The sequence below is a fragment of the Triticum dicoccoides genome, chromosome 6B (assembly GCF_002162155.2).
Source record: "Triticum dicoccoides isolate Atlit2015 ecotype Zavitan chromosome 6B, WEW_v2.0, whole genome shotgun sequence".
Lineage (NCBI taxonomy): Eukaryota > Viridiplantae > Streptophyta > Magnoliopsida > Poales > Poaceae > Triticum > Triticum dicoccoides.
The window spans coordinates 257,454,360-257,466,705 of NC_041391.1; the positions used below are offsets into that span (position 1 = coordinate 257,454,360).

General features: G+C 38.7%; 1 long non-coding RNA gene across 2 annotated transcripts; it reads left to right on the forward strand.

Annotated features, from left to right (window-relative positions):
• Positions 1-1,517: 1,517 nt before the first annotated feature.
• On the forward strand, positions 1,518-5,282 carry LOC119320104. Of its 2 annotated transcripts, none has more exons than XR_005154795.1 (4): positions 1,518-1,995; positions 2,502-2,707; positions 3,822-3,898; positions 4,905-5,282. It is a non-coding gene; the product is annotated as an uncharacterized LOC119320104 (long non-coding RNA). The 2 variants fall into 2 exon arrangements; XR_005154796.1 differs by having other exon boundaries at positions 4,924-5,282.
• The last annotated feature ends 7,064 nt before the right edge of the window (positions 5,283-12,346 follow it).

A 12,346-nucleotide genomic window follows, 5' to 3' on the forward strand; every position in this document is an offset into this window, starting at 1 on the left:
CGCCTCCCTTCCGCATGTCTTTCGGGGCTCGCCGTTGGCCCGGACATGCTCGAGGGTCCGAATAGGCAATCGAGACGTCATCGGGCTCTTGATTCCGCAGCTCACGCGCTGGTTGCCGTGGTGGGGGCTGTACAGTGGGGGTGGCCGCTTCCGTTATTGTCGCTTGGGGAGGCCGCGGCGGGCTGATAATCCCCATGTGTAGGGAATCATCGTAGCAATTTCGAAAGGTGGAAGTGATAATTATGGAGTGTCAAACACACAAGGAGCTAAAGGTAAGATCAATATTCTCTCAAGTCCTATCTGCCACTGATACGACTCTACGTACACCGAACGTTTGCTTCCAACTAGGAACGAGAAATAAAACTACGTTGTGGGTATGAAGAGGATAACTTTGCATGATATCGGAGAGCTAAAGTATAAAAGTAGGTGCTGTTATCATAACTAGCAAAGTGGCCCGCTCGATGCGCGGGCTAGGATTTTTTGAAGTTAATTTTGGAGAAAATATTATGTAATTTGTCCATAGAAAATTTAAACCAAATGTGATAATATTATCAAGTATTATTTTGTGAACTTTTTTTCTTTGGTATGTTGGTTTTTATTGGTATATGAATATATGTGTTGTCCATTCTCATTTTCCATACTAATTAAATGTAGCTTTATAATCGACAGTATTTTTGAAATTATATTTGTACGTTCTAGTCTTAAGATCGACTGCATTCTTCAAATTATATCTATATATTTTTGCTAAAAATTTTATCATGTTGCTTAGTTTTTTTATAAATAGAAATTTATCGGAAGTTAACTTTGGCACGTGGGAGCATATGCTCCTGCCATCGGGAAAATATTTTAAAATGTCAAAAATTCCAAATAAAAATTTGATGCGTACAAATCGATATTCTATGTGCGCACGCTAAGTTTTGTGAAAAAACGGTATTTTCTGTGGCTTGTGTAAAAAGACAAAGAAATATCTCGTGAAAACTCCTTTTTAACACTGAATTTTGTCATTTTCACACGTGACAAAAAAATTGTCGTCTTTTGACGAAACGACTTTGTGAGTACGTAAAATGTCAAGATGTACGCACAAAACATTCTTTTTAGAATTTTGTGACATTTCAATATACGTTCAGAGCACATTTTAAAAACCAGGAGCATATGCTCCTGGGTGCCAAAACGCCCCTCTTGAAATTTATTACTTTCTTTATTACATAATAGTTGTCGCTGATTTAGTACACATCAACAACTAAATTGGAACGGAGAGAGTAGTGCTTTTGTTTTAATGTAGTCAAAACTTAATTATATTGGTATATTTATTTATTATTTTTTACTGAAATTGATTTATATTTTTATAGTCTTGATATCCATATAAACTTTGCTGGTATGTATTCGTTTTTATAAACGTGCACAACGCTACAAAAGGTTCGTGCACGGACGCCACTCATAGTACCAAGGGTGTGTGTACTACCCCAAAACGTCATTAGTTTAATGGGTCCCACCATTATTATTCTCCACTTTCCTGTTCTATAGACTTCTTGACTTCTCCGTTCCTATTTTCCCCATCCATCTCCTCCAATCCCCTTTCTCTTTTCCTAAATCTTGCTTCTCACTCAAAAATTGCTGCTGCTGGATATCTCCCATCAGTTTTCTTTGCTGATTCACTTCATGGAGGTTTATCTTCCTCACCTGGAGCCACCCCCGCAGCTGGTTATGGCACACATGTTTAGCATGGACGGCGGCTTGTCTCTGTCCTCGGACGCCTCTTCGGTCGTCTAGGCTTGTAAAGGGCGGCGGTGGCGTCCGTGCAGTTTCTTTGGTCATTGATTTGATCTCCTGCGGACCTGCAGCCCTCTTGCATCTAGCTTGAGTATGAGATTGCTGGCTACGTTTTCTTTCACAAGTGCGCAAAGCAGACACATCGTTTCTATTTCTGCTCGAGGTAGTCCGGCACATCACCCTCATCCTTCACAGCGGTAACATTCTTCAATGCTAGACCTGAAGGTCCCTATTTTTCCTTTGTAATTCATCCCCTTTTTCTTATCCTTTTCCTATGGTTGTGTGGTTGAACCAATATAATGTAATCAACGAAATGACTTTTAGTGGTAAACATTTCATAATTTTTCTTTCTAATCTCGGAAAAACATATGATTTTTTTTCGTAAGTGGTTTAGTACATAGTAGCTAGTAATAAGTTCGTGAAAATTTTAAAATGTAAGTATATGTATGAGCAGACATACCAATCAAAATTAGTACTATATCGGTATATTAATTTATATTGATCCAAATTAGAACACAGAATGGAACTTTGTGTTTATCTTAAAAACAATACAAGAAAGTATGTACTTTTGACCTCACTGTTAGATTTGTTTCTTTTCACAACTCTTCGCGGTTTCTTGTCGGTAGTCCTTTTGACATGTGTATAGTTTTGTTCGCAATCTTTATCTGAATCATCCTCTATGGTAATTATATCTGAACCTGTAGCTCAAATGTTTCTTTGCGCACATCCAGTCAATCTACGCGATGGAGGAGGTGAGCTTGTCGATCTTCACAGTATCGTTGTCGTCGTCCTTGGAGGTGATATGGGCATGGATCTCGTCTGCTACAGCGAGCTTGGATCCACATCGCATTGTAGCTGTCCCCGAGCAAGACAGCCCAGCAGGTCGCCTTGATCCTCGATAGAGGTAGCCTGATTTCGGCGACTCATTCTTCCACCTGTATGTCCCCACTTCTCCATTTTCATGCATTTATCATATTTTTTCTTGGTTCTTATCATTTCTCTTCATGTGTACGGCTAAACTAATATAATGTGCATTAAGGTACAACTTGTTACTGAAAGATGTAAATTTATCTATGCCCCTCCACTTTTTTCCGTACATTGGACCGGCATCGACAATGTCAGGCCCCCTGCCCCCATTCATTTGTAGACTTAATATGTAATTAATTAATTTGTGCTTTGCTATAATTTTACAATTTCCCAAAGATAGAATTATTTTCAGTAAGTGAATATGAAAATAGGTGCTATTACATTTTACATATTAACTATAACAATCCGTGGATGCTGTAACTATTGTCATGTTCAGTAGAATAAGTTTCAAATATCAAAATATATATAGCATTGGCAATTGGTATTATTGGGCTATTATCATCGAATGTTGATGCATGTTTCCAATAATTCTGGGAGCATTACATCATATCTGCCGTCATATCATGTTAGCATAGAAAAATCAGTTTAGTTCCATCTTCTTATGGTTATGTTCCGTCATATCATGTTAGCATAGAAAAAGTAGTTTCGTTCCATCTACTTATGGGCTTTATGGCTATCTAAAAAGGCTAGTAGCATCTGTAAGTGTATTTTTAGTTCCTACCTTCAGGATATTTCTGTGTAGACTATGTTCTTGACCACATCATCCTCGCTGTTAGTTCATTTGCTATAGAAAAGAAAATAACATGTGTGATCAAGTCGGTACGGCATTACTTGCGAGTGTGTTTCCAAATATTCCCTTTCTCTTACATTTCTCATGAACTCTTTGAGCTTTATGTAGATCACCCCGGTCAACAATACCAGGTCTTTATGATGCTGCTATGCCTACTTTCTGTAGCAAAGATTGAATGTGACAAATAGGTCTATGTATCCAGCCCACCTACATATTGCGATAGCATCTTAGTAGTCTTATGCTTTGTATCTTGGGCTATCTGTGAAGCTGGATGGCGCACGACAATAGTATTGTCCTTCTTACCTAGGCAGCCCTTGTATCTTCTCTGTCTATTGTGTCTTGCAAGCAAGCATATAATTGCGTTCTTAGGTTTCCTTTATGTCTTTTGATGCAGTCTATTTGTACCGCACTACTGCAAAATGCATACAAAGGCATCCATATTGAACTACAATTTAAGCTTTTCACACACCAGTAAGTGTTTACATGCTTTCTCTTGCATTTTGCACCTTCTTCTATTGCGTAATGTATATTTCCTCTGTACCCATCTTCTCCTAGGGGAGTAACAATCGATACTGCACATCCATGTATTTTGAATGGTTCTCCGATATTCTTCTTGGTCTCATGTCTTTGTACTGAACAATGATATCATGTCCTTTTCCATTCTCTATTGTATCATTCACAATCAATGCTGCTACTTCAGTTGTAGATGGCATGTCATGTCGTGTTAACCTCACGTCGTGATAGTTCAAGGCCGCTACTTCAGTTGCAGATGGCATGTCATGTCGTGTTAATCTCACGTGGATAGTCACCTTCCTCGAATTTATCCCTTGCCATTCTGAGTGTTTTTGCTAGTCTATTATCTTTATCCAATATATTTTTCAGGCCCTCTACAGTGTGAGGATCTATTGACTCCCTTTTATCTTCTGATGTTGACGTGTCAATCCTGATTCTTACCTCATTTGTAGTGGCATAGGTGTGCAACTGCGCTGTGTGTGGTTTATCTTTACCTTAAGGTAGTAGAGTACCTATCTGTGATATTTTTGGCCATCCATTCCAAATACATAAGGCCCGGGACCATTTTTTATATCCGTGTCTACCTTTCCTCCCATTGATGTAAAGCGAACATGGAGTCGTCGGATCTGATATTGTGCATGTAGTTTTTCCACCTCTTTCTGAACTTAAAAGCATTTGATTGTGTTGTCACACCTTGAATTGAACACGTGCATTATACTACTGATTCTGTTCTTGATGTTAAGAAAGATTGAACTCTAAGAATAAGATCAGATTGCAATTGAGGATGAGAAGTTGATGTACAATAATGACTGAAAATCCACAAGGGGAACTTAGGACAAGTTTAAAAAGCTATTTGACATGAATGAAAAGCTCTTTGATTGTGTTGTCATTCCTTGAATTGAAGACATAAGTTGTACTGTCGTTTCTGCTCTTACTTTTAAGAAAAGATTAAACTTTATGTCAGTTCTATATGGTCTCTGCAGATGGTCCAGCTGCTAGAGGTGATCTGCTCACCTGATGGAACCAACGGCACACAGTCGAGGAGATTGGGGCACTCGCTCATGAGTGTTCTTTTTTTTTTAGGGAAAACCTGATGGAGCCGATGGCACAATCGAGGAGTTTGGGGCCCTTGCTCGTGGGAGTTCTTTTTTAGGGAAAGCCATCATGGCGATGTATATTGATTTGGAATAACAATAATTATCCGTAAGAACATCAAGTAAAAAAGTTGGAGGGTGGCATGTGATGCTATGAGTTGAACCTATGGTGAGTTTTGTTTATGAGATTGTGAGATTTGTGTAAAGAATATGGGACGGATCAAAAGATGGATTGTGAGATTAGCGTATAGGATATGGCAAAAAGACAGAACAACATGCATGAATTGATCAGCGTATGGTTGGATATTTGGGAAGAAGCGGTCAAGGTACATACCTTGCCCTTGACCGCTGCTCACGCTGCATATTGGTAAAGCAAGCCACCTCGGAGGCGACATGTGCCTTCCAGCCCTATCTGCGCTTGGTCTTCGGCTGAAAGCCGCCAAGGCAATGGCCATGAGGATGGCGTAGCAAGCTAGGGTTTGTTGTGATATTTTTTTAGCTCGTTTCTTCTTGTTTGCCATGAGGAAAGGGGCGATTTGCTGCATTATAATGGCAATGGTGGGTAATTTTCAAGTTAAATCTAATCTAACGGTGACAAAGTTTTTACGTATTAAATATACGGTCAGATGTTTTTAATTTTTGTGGTAATTTCTAGCCTAATTTTCTTTTCTCTGGTTAGCCATCAATCACTTTTTTATATAAATAGATATTAGAATATATTACTTAATTATTATAAATAGCGAGTGTGGAATAGTGATGGGTCGATGTGCGGAATTGTCCTAGGCAATTGTTAACAAGATCGGTTGTAGTAATTGCAATTTCATATGATGGAGAGACATAAGCTAACATACTTTCTCTTCTTGGATCATATGCACTTATGATTAGAACTCTAGCAAGCATCTACAACTACTAAAGATCATTAAGGTAAAACCCAACCATAGCATTAAAGCATGAAGTCCCCTTTATCCCATACGCAACAACCCCCTTACTTGGGTTTATCCTTCTATCACTCAAGCAACCAACTATAAGCGAATCATGAACGTATTGCAACACTCTACAATGGGAATCCCTCACATGTGCGTGGCACGGAAGGCACAATAGGACAACACCAAAATAAAACATACAGCTCATACCAATCTGGATCATCAATCAACCCAAAGACAAAGGCTATCTACTCAAAACATCATAGGATAGCAACACATCATTGGATCATAATATGAGGCATAAAGCACCATGTTCAAGTAGGGATTACAGCGGGGTGCAGGAGAGTGGACCGTGTAAAAGAGATGAGGATGGTGATGTTGATGAACACGATCACCGCGACGATGATTCCCCTCCCGATGGCACTCCGACACCACGGAGAGAGAGAAGGAGAGGTTCTCCTCCTTCTGCTTCCTCCTCCATGGAATCCCCCTAGATGGGGAGAGGTCCTCCCTCTTGTCCATGGCGTTCATGGCGGTGATGGCCCCTCCGATATCCTCCCCCATGGCCTCCGGTGATGATGGCCCCGTCCGGCAGGGTGCCGGAGAGGGCCTAGATTGATTTCTCGTGGCTACAGAGGCTTGCAGAGGGGGCCCATAGGGAGTCCACGAGGTAGGAGCACCCTCCCGGGGGGTAGGGCACGCCCCCAACCTCGTGGTGGCCTCGGCACTCCCCTCCGGTAGCTTTTCGTTCAAGTATTTTTATATTTTCCAAAAATATTCTTCGTTGATTTTCAGTGCATTCCGAGAACTTCCATTTCTGCACAAAAACAACACCATGGTAGTTCTGCTGAAAACAGCGTCAGTCCGGGTTAGTTCTAATCAAATCATACCAAAATCATGTAAAATAATTATAAACATGGCATGAATACTTCATAAATTATTGATACGTTAGAGACATATCAGCATCCCCAAGCTTAATTGATGCTCGTCCTTGAGTAGGTAAATGATAAAAGAAATAATTTATGAAATGTGAATGCTAGCAAGTGAACACGTTTGATCAATGATAAATTCAGTCACCTTTTCTAGCATCATTATATATCATAACAGTAGCTCAACTCATAAAACTTCTCACGATCAAGTAACAAGCTATTCACATGCTAAAGTATAGATCATAAAATTTCTTGAAAACTAACGAACTATGTTCTTAGTCGTCAAACAATTGCAATTCATCTTATTTTCAGGAAGGGTCTATGTAAGAGCTTTGATTCAAAAACTCCACATACCCAACTATCATTTAATCTTTCACAATTGCTAACACGCATGTGATACTTATGGGTTCAAAGTTTTAATCGGACACAAAGAAAGATAGGGGCTTATGGTTTCACCTCCCAACCTTTTACCTCAAGGGTAATGTCAAAAATAATATTGTATGAAAACCTACATCCAAGTGGATATATATATCTGGATCGCTCCAACACAAAGTGCTTGCCAAAGGAAAAAGTCTAAAAAGGAAAGGTGATGATCACCAAGACTTTTGTATAAGGGTAGAAGATAAAAGTAAAAGATAGGCCCTTCGTAGAGGGAAACAGAGGTTGTTATGCTTTTTTATGTTTGGATGCATGAAATCTTAATGCAAATGAATGTCACTTGATATTGTCGCTTGTGATAAAGACCTTTATTATGCAGTCCATCACTTTTATTTCTTCCCTATCACAAGTTCGTATAAAGCTTATTTTCTTCACACTAATAGATCATACATATTTAGAGAGCCATTTTATTGCTTGCACCGATGACAACTTACTTGAAGGATCTTACTCAATCCATAGGTAGGTATGGTGGACTCTCATGGCAAAACTGGTTTAAGGGATGTTTGGAAGCACAAGTAGTATTTCTACTTGGTGCACGGAACTTGTCTATCATGAGAGTGAGAGGCAAGCTCAACATGTTGGATGATCCAAGACAATATAACGTCTATTCAGATATAAGAAAACATAAACCATTAAGTTGTCTTCCTTGTCCAACATCAACTTTTTAGAATGTCATATTTAAATGAGTGCTCATAGTTACAAAAGATGTCCAAGATAGTATATTTATACGTGAAATCTCTCTTCCTTCAATATTCTTTCATGAATTGTTCAGGTGATAAATACTACGTTTGCTAACTTTGAATAAATTTACCATCTATGCTTATTATGTGTGAAGTCATTACTCCCCATGGTATAAGCATATGAAACATATATAAATTCAGAATTATGATATTCAATTCATTCAATCATTTACTCATAGGATATACGTGAAGCACGTTAGTAAATGTCAAACCACTCCAAAAAGATATAAGTGAAAACAATGAGTAGTCAAATAATTAACTAGCCCTGGGAGGACTCTCTCTCTCATTCAAGATTTCAGATCCAATGATTTTATTCAAACAGCAAGTAAAATGAAAATATGCTCCAAGCAAAACACATATCATGTGACGAATAAAAATATAGCTCCGAGTAAGGTATACCGATGATTTTGAAGACGAAACAGGGGATGCCGTCCGGGGCATCCCCGAGCTTAGGTGCTTGAGTCTTTCTTGAACATTACCTGGGGGTGCCTTGGGCAACCCCAATATTAGGGTCTTTCCACTCCTTATTGTCCTCATATCGATATCTCACCCAAAACTTGAAAACTTCAATCACACAAACTTAACGGAACTTCGTGAGATGGGTTAGTATGATAAAGAGTAAACCATTCACTTTGGTACTTTAAATACAAGATTCATAATTGTTCTCACACAATTCCTACTGTACCATATCATTTCTACAATTTCTATTGATAAATATAAGCCATATAAACTAGAAAACAAGCAAACTATGCATTGAAAAAAAATCTGCCAGAAACAGAACAGTCTGTAATGATCTGAACAACAACCATACTTCTGCTACCCCAAAATTCCAGGAAAATTAGGAAAAGCTCAGAAATTTGCGTACCAATCCATATAAAAAGATTCAGATCAAAATAATGTTTCTGTGAATTATCAAAACTAATTTACTAGGCGCAAAAGTTTCTAATTATCACTATAAGCTATCCCAAAGGTCTTACTTGGCACTTTATTGAAACAAAAGCTATAAAACATGATTACTACACTAGCTTAATCATGTGAACACACAAAAACATTAATGGTAAATATTGGGTTTTCTCCCAACAAGCGCTTTTCTTTAATGCCTTTTAGCTAGGCATGATGGTTTCAATGATGCTCATATGAAAGATAAGAATGAAAACACAACGAGAGCATCTTGAAGCATATGACTAGCACATTCAAGTCTAACCCACTTCCTATGCCTAGGGATTTTGTGAGCCAACAACTTATGGGAACAAGAATCAACTACCATAGGAAGGCAAAACAAGTATAACTTCAAAACTTTAAGCACATAGAGAGGAAACTTGATATTATTGCAACTCCTACAAGCATATATTCCTCCCTCATAATGATTTTCAGTAGCATCATGAATGAATTCAACAATATAACCATTACATAAGGCATTCTTTTCATGATCTACAAGCATAGAAATTTTACTACTCTCTACATAAGGAAAATTCTTCTCATTCGGAATAGTGGGAGAAAACTCAACAAAATAACTGTCATGTGAGGCACAATCCAATAGAAAATTAAAATCATGATGACAAGTTTCATGGTTAACACATTCTTGTAATCAATTGGAACCTCTAACGAAATATGGAATCATTACTAACTAAAGTCAAGACCTCTCCAAATCCACTTTCATAAATATCACAATAAGTTTCAACACCCTCCAAAATAGTGGGATCATTACTTCCTAAAGTTGACACTCTTCCAAACCCACTTTCGATGATAGTGTTATTCATACTCCAAAAGATATAAATGAAGTTCATGAAGCATTCTACAATTAATATAGATTAACCAATATCCAAGATCAAAATATATAAGTGAAGCACACCAAGCATTCTATAAAACCATACTCAAAAGATTTAAGTGAAGCACAAAGAGCATTCTATACGGTCATACTCAAAATATTTAAGTGAAGCACATGACGCATTCTATAAATAAATTAAGGGCTATCTCATACTAGCATGGTTCATGAAGAAAAAGAAAAACACAAAGGACAGAAATCATGTGAACAAAACAAAAACCAAGGTATATCGATAATTGTTGAAGAAGAAAGATGGGACGCCAACCGGGGCATCCCCAAGCTTAGATGCTTGAGTATCCTTGAAATATTTACTTGGGTGCCTTGGGAATCCCCAAGCTTGAACTCTGGCCTCTCTTTATTCTTCTCTCATCGTTAACTTCTTGTTCTTCGAACACTTCATCCACACAAAACTTAACAAAAACATTGTGAGATCTGTTAGTATAATAAAGCAAATCACTACGTTTAGGTACTGTTGTAAACTCATTCCAGTTTCATATTAGCATTATATCTACTGTATTCCAACTTCACCATGGTTCATACCCCCCGATACTAGCCATAGACTCATCAAAATAAGTGAACAACACATAGAAAACAGAATATGTCAAAAACAGGGCAGTCTATAGTAATCTGGAAATTTCGTACACTTCTGTACTTCCAAAAAATATAAAAAATGACAATTTAAACAAATTGTATAGAATTATTGTGCAAAAGGTTTCAGACCCGATTTACTTTCCAGTAAAAATGTAAATTCACGCGCTACAGCCAAAGTTTCTGTTTTTGCACTTCACATAGTAAACAAGCAATCTAATCATCCTAAAACCAAAGCTTGGCACATTATTTTTATAATACAATGAATATATACGAGGGTATAATTATTTCTAAGAAACTTCCATGAAAAATTCTACATTGTTTCCATGAGCATGAACACAAGTGTTCAAGGTCGACCCTCACTTCTCCAATGCATAACTTTCCAATCACTTCTCTTTTTGAAAAAAAAAATTGGCATATGAGGCAAGTGAATCTTTTTGTATTTTCATTCTTCTTAATTTTTTTGTATGTTTCACCAAAAACTAAACAGAAACAAAAGGGAAAACAAAATCTACTTAGTGAAGAAATCAAACAAGCTTGCATGAATATATCAACCCCATGCTATTGCTCCCTGGCAATGACGCCAGAAAAGAGCTTGATTATCCCCAAGTGTAGGGAACCATCGTAGAAATTTCCAAAGGCGGAAGTGATTAGTATGGAGTGTCAAACCCACAAGGAGCTAAAGGTAAGATCAATATTCTTTCAAGTCCTATATGCCACTGATACGACTCTATGTAGACCGAACGTTTGCTTCCAACTAGAAACGAGAAATAAAACTACGTTGACGGTATGAAGAGGATAACTTTGCATGATATCGGAGAGCTAATGTATTAAAGTAGGTGATGTTAACATAATGTTAGAATATATTACTTAAGTATTATAAATAGCGAGTGTTGAATAATGATGGGTCGGTGTGCAAAATTGTCCTAGGCAATTATTAACAAGATCGATAGTCGTCATTGCAATTTCATATGAGGGAGAGGCTTAAGCTAACATACTTCCTCTTCTTGGATTAGATGCACTTATGATTGGAACTCTAGCAAGCATCTGCAACTACTAAAGATAATTAAGGTAAAACCCAACCATAGCATTAAAGCATGAAGTTCCATTTATCCCATATGCAACAACCCCCGTACTCGGGTTTATGCTTCTGTCACTCAAGCAACCCACTATAAGCGAATCATGAACATATTGCAACACCCTACAACGGGAATCCCTCACGTGTGCATGGCACGGAAGGCACAATAGGACAGCACCAAAATAAAACATACAACTCGTACCAATCTACATCATCAATCAACCAAAAGACAAAGGATATCTACTCAAAAAATCATAGGATGACAACACATCATTGGGTCGTAATATGAGGCATCAAGCACCATGTTCAAGTAAGGATTATAGCGGGGTGCGGGAGAGTGGACCGCGTAAAAGAGATGAGGATGGTGATGAAGATGGTGATGTTGATGAAGACGATCACCGCGGCGATGATCCCCTCCCGATGGCAATCCGGTGCCACCGAGAGAGAAGGAGAGGTTCTCCCCCTTGTGCTTCCTAATCCATGGACTCCCTCATGGATGGGAAGAGGTCCTCCCTCTGGTCCTTGGCCTTCATGGCGGTGATGGCCCCTCCTAGATCCTCCCCCATGGCCTCCGGTGATGATGGCCCCCTCTGGAAGGGTGCCGGAGAGGGCCTAGATTAATTTCTCATGGCTACAGAGGCTTGCGGAGGCGGAACTTCCGATCTCCCTTCTGTTCTGGAGTTTTCTGGATTTATAGGAGGGTTTGGCATTTGTTTCACGTCAAGGGGGCCCATAGGGAGTCCACGAGGTAGGAGCACCCTCCCGGGGGGTAGGGCGCGCCCCACCCTCGT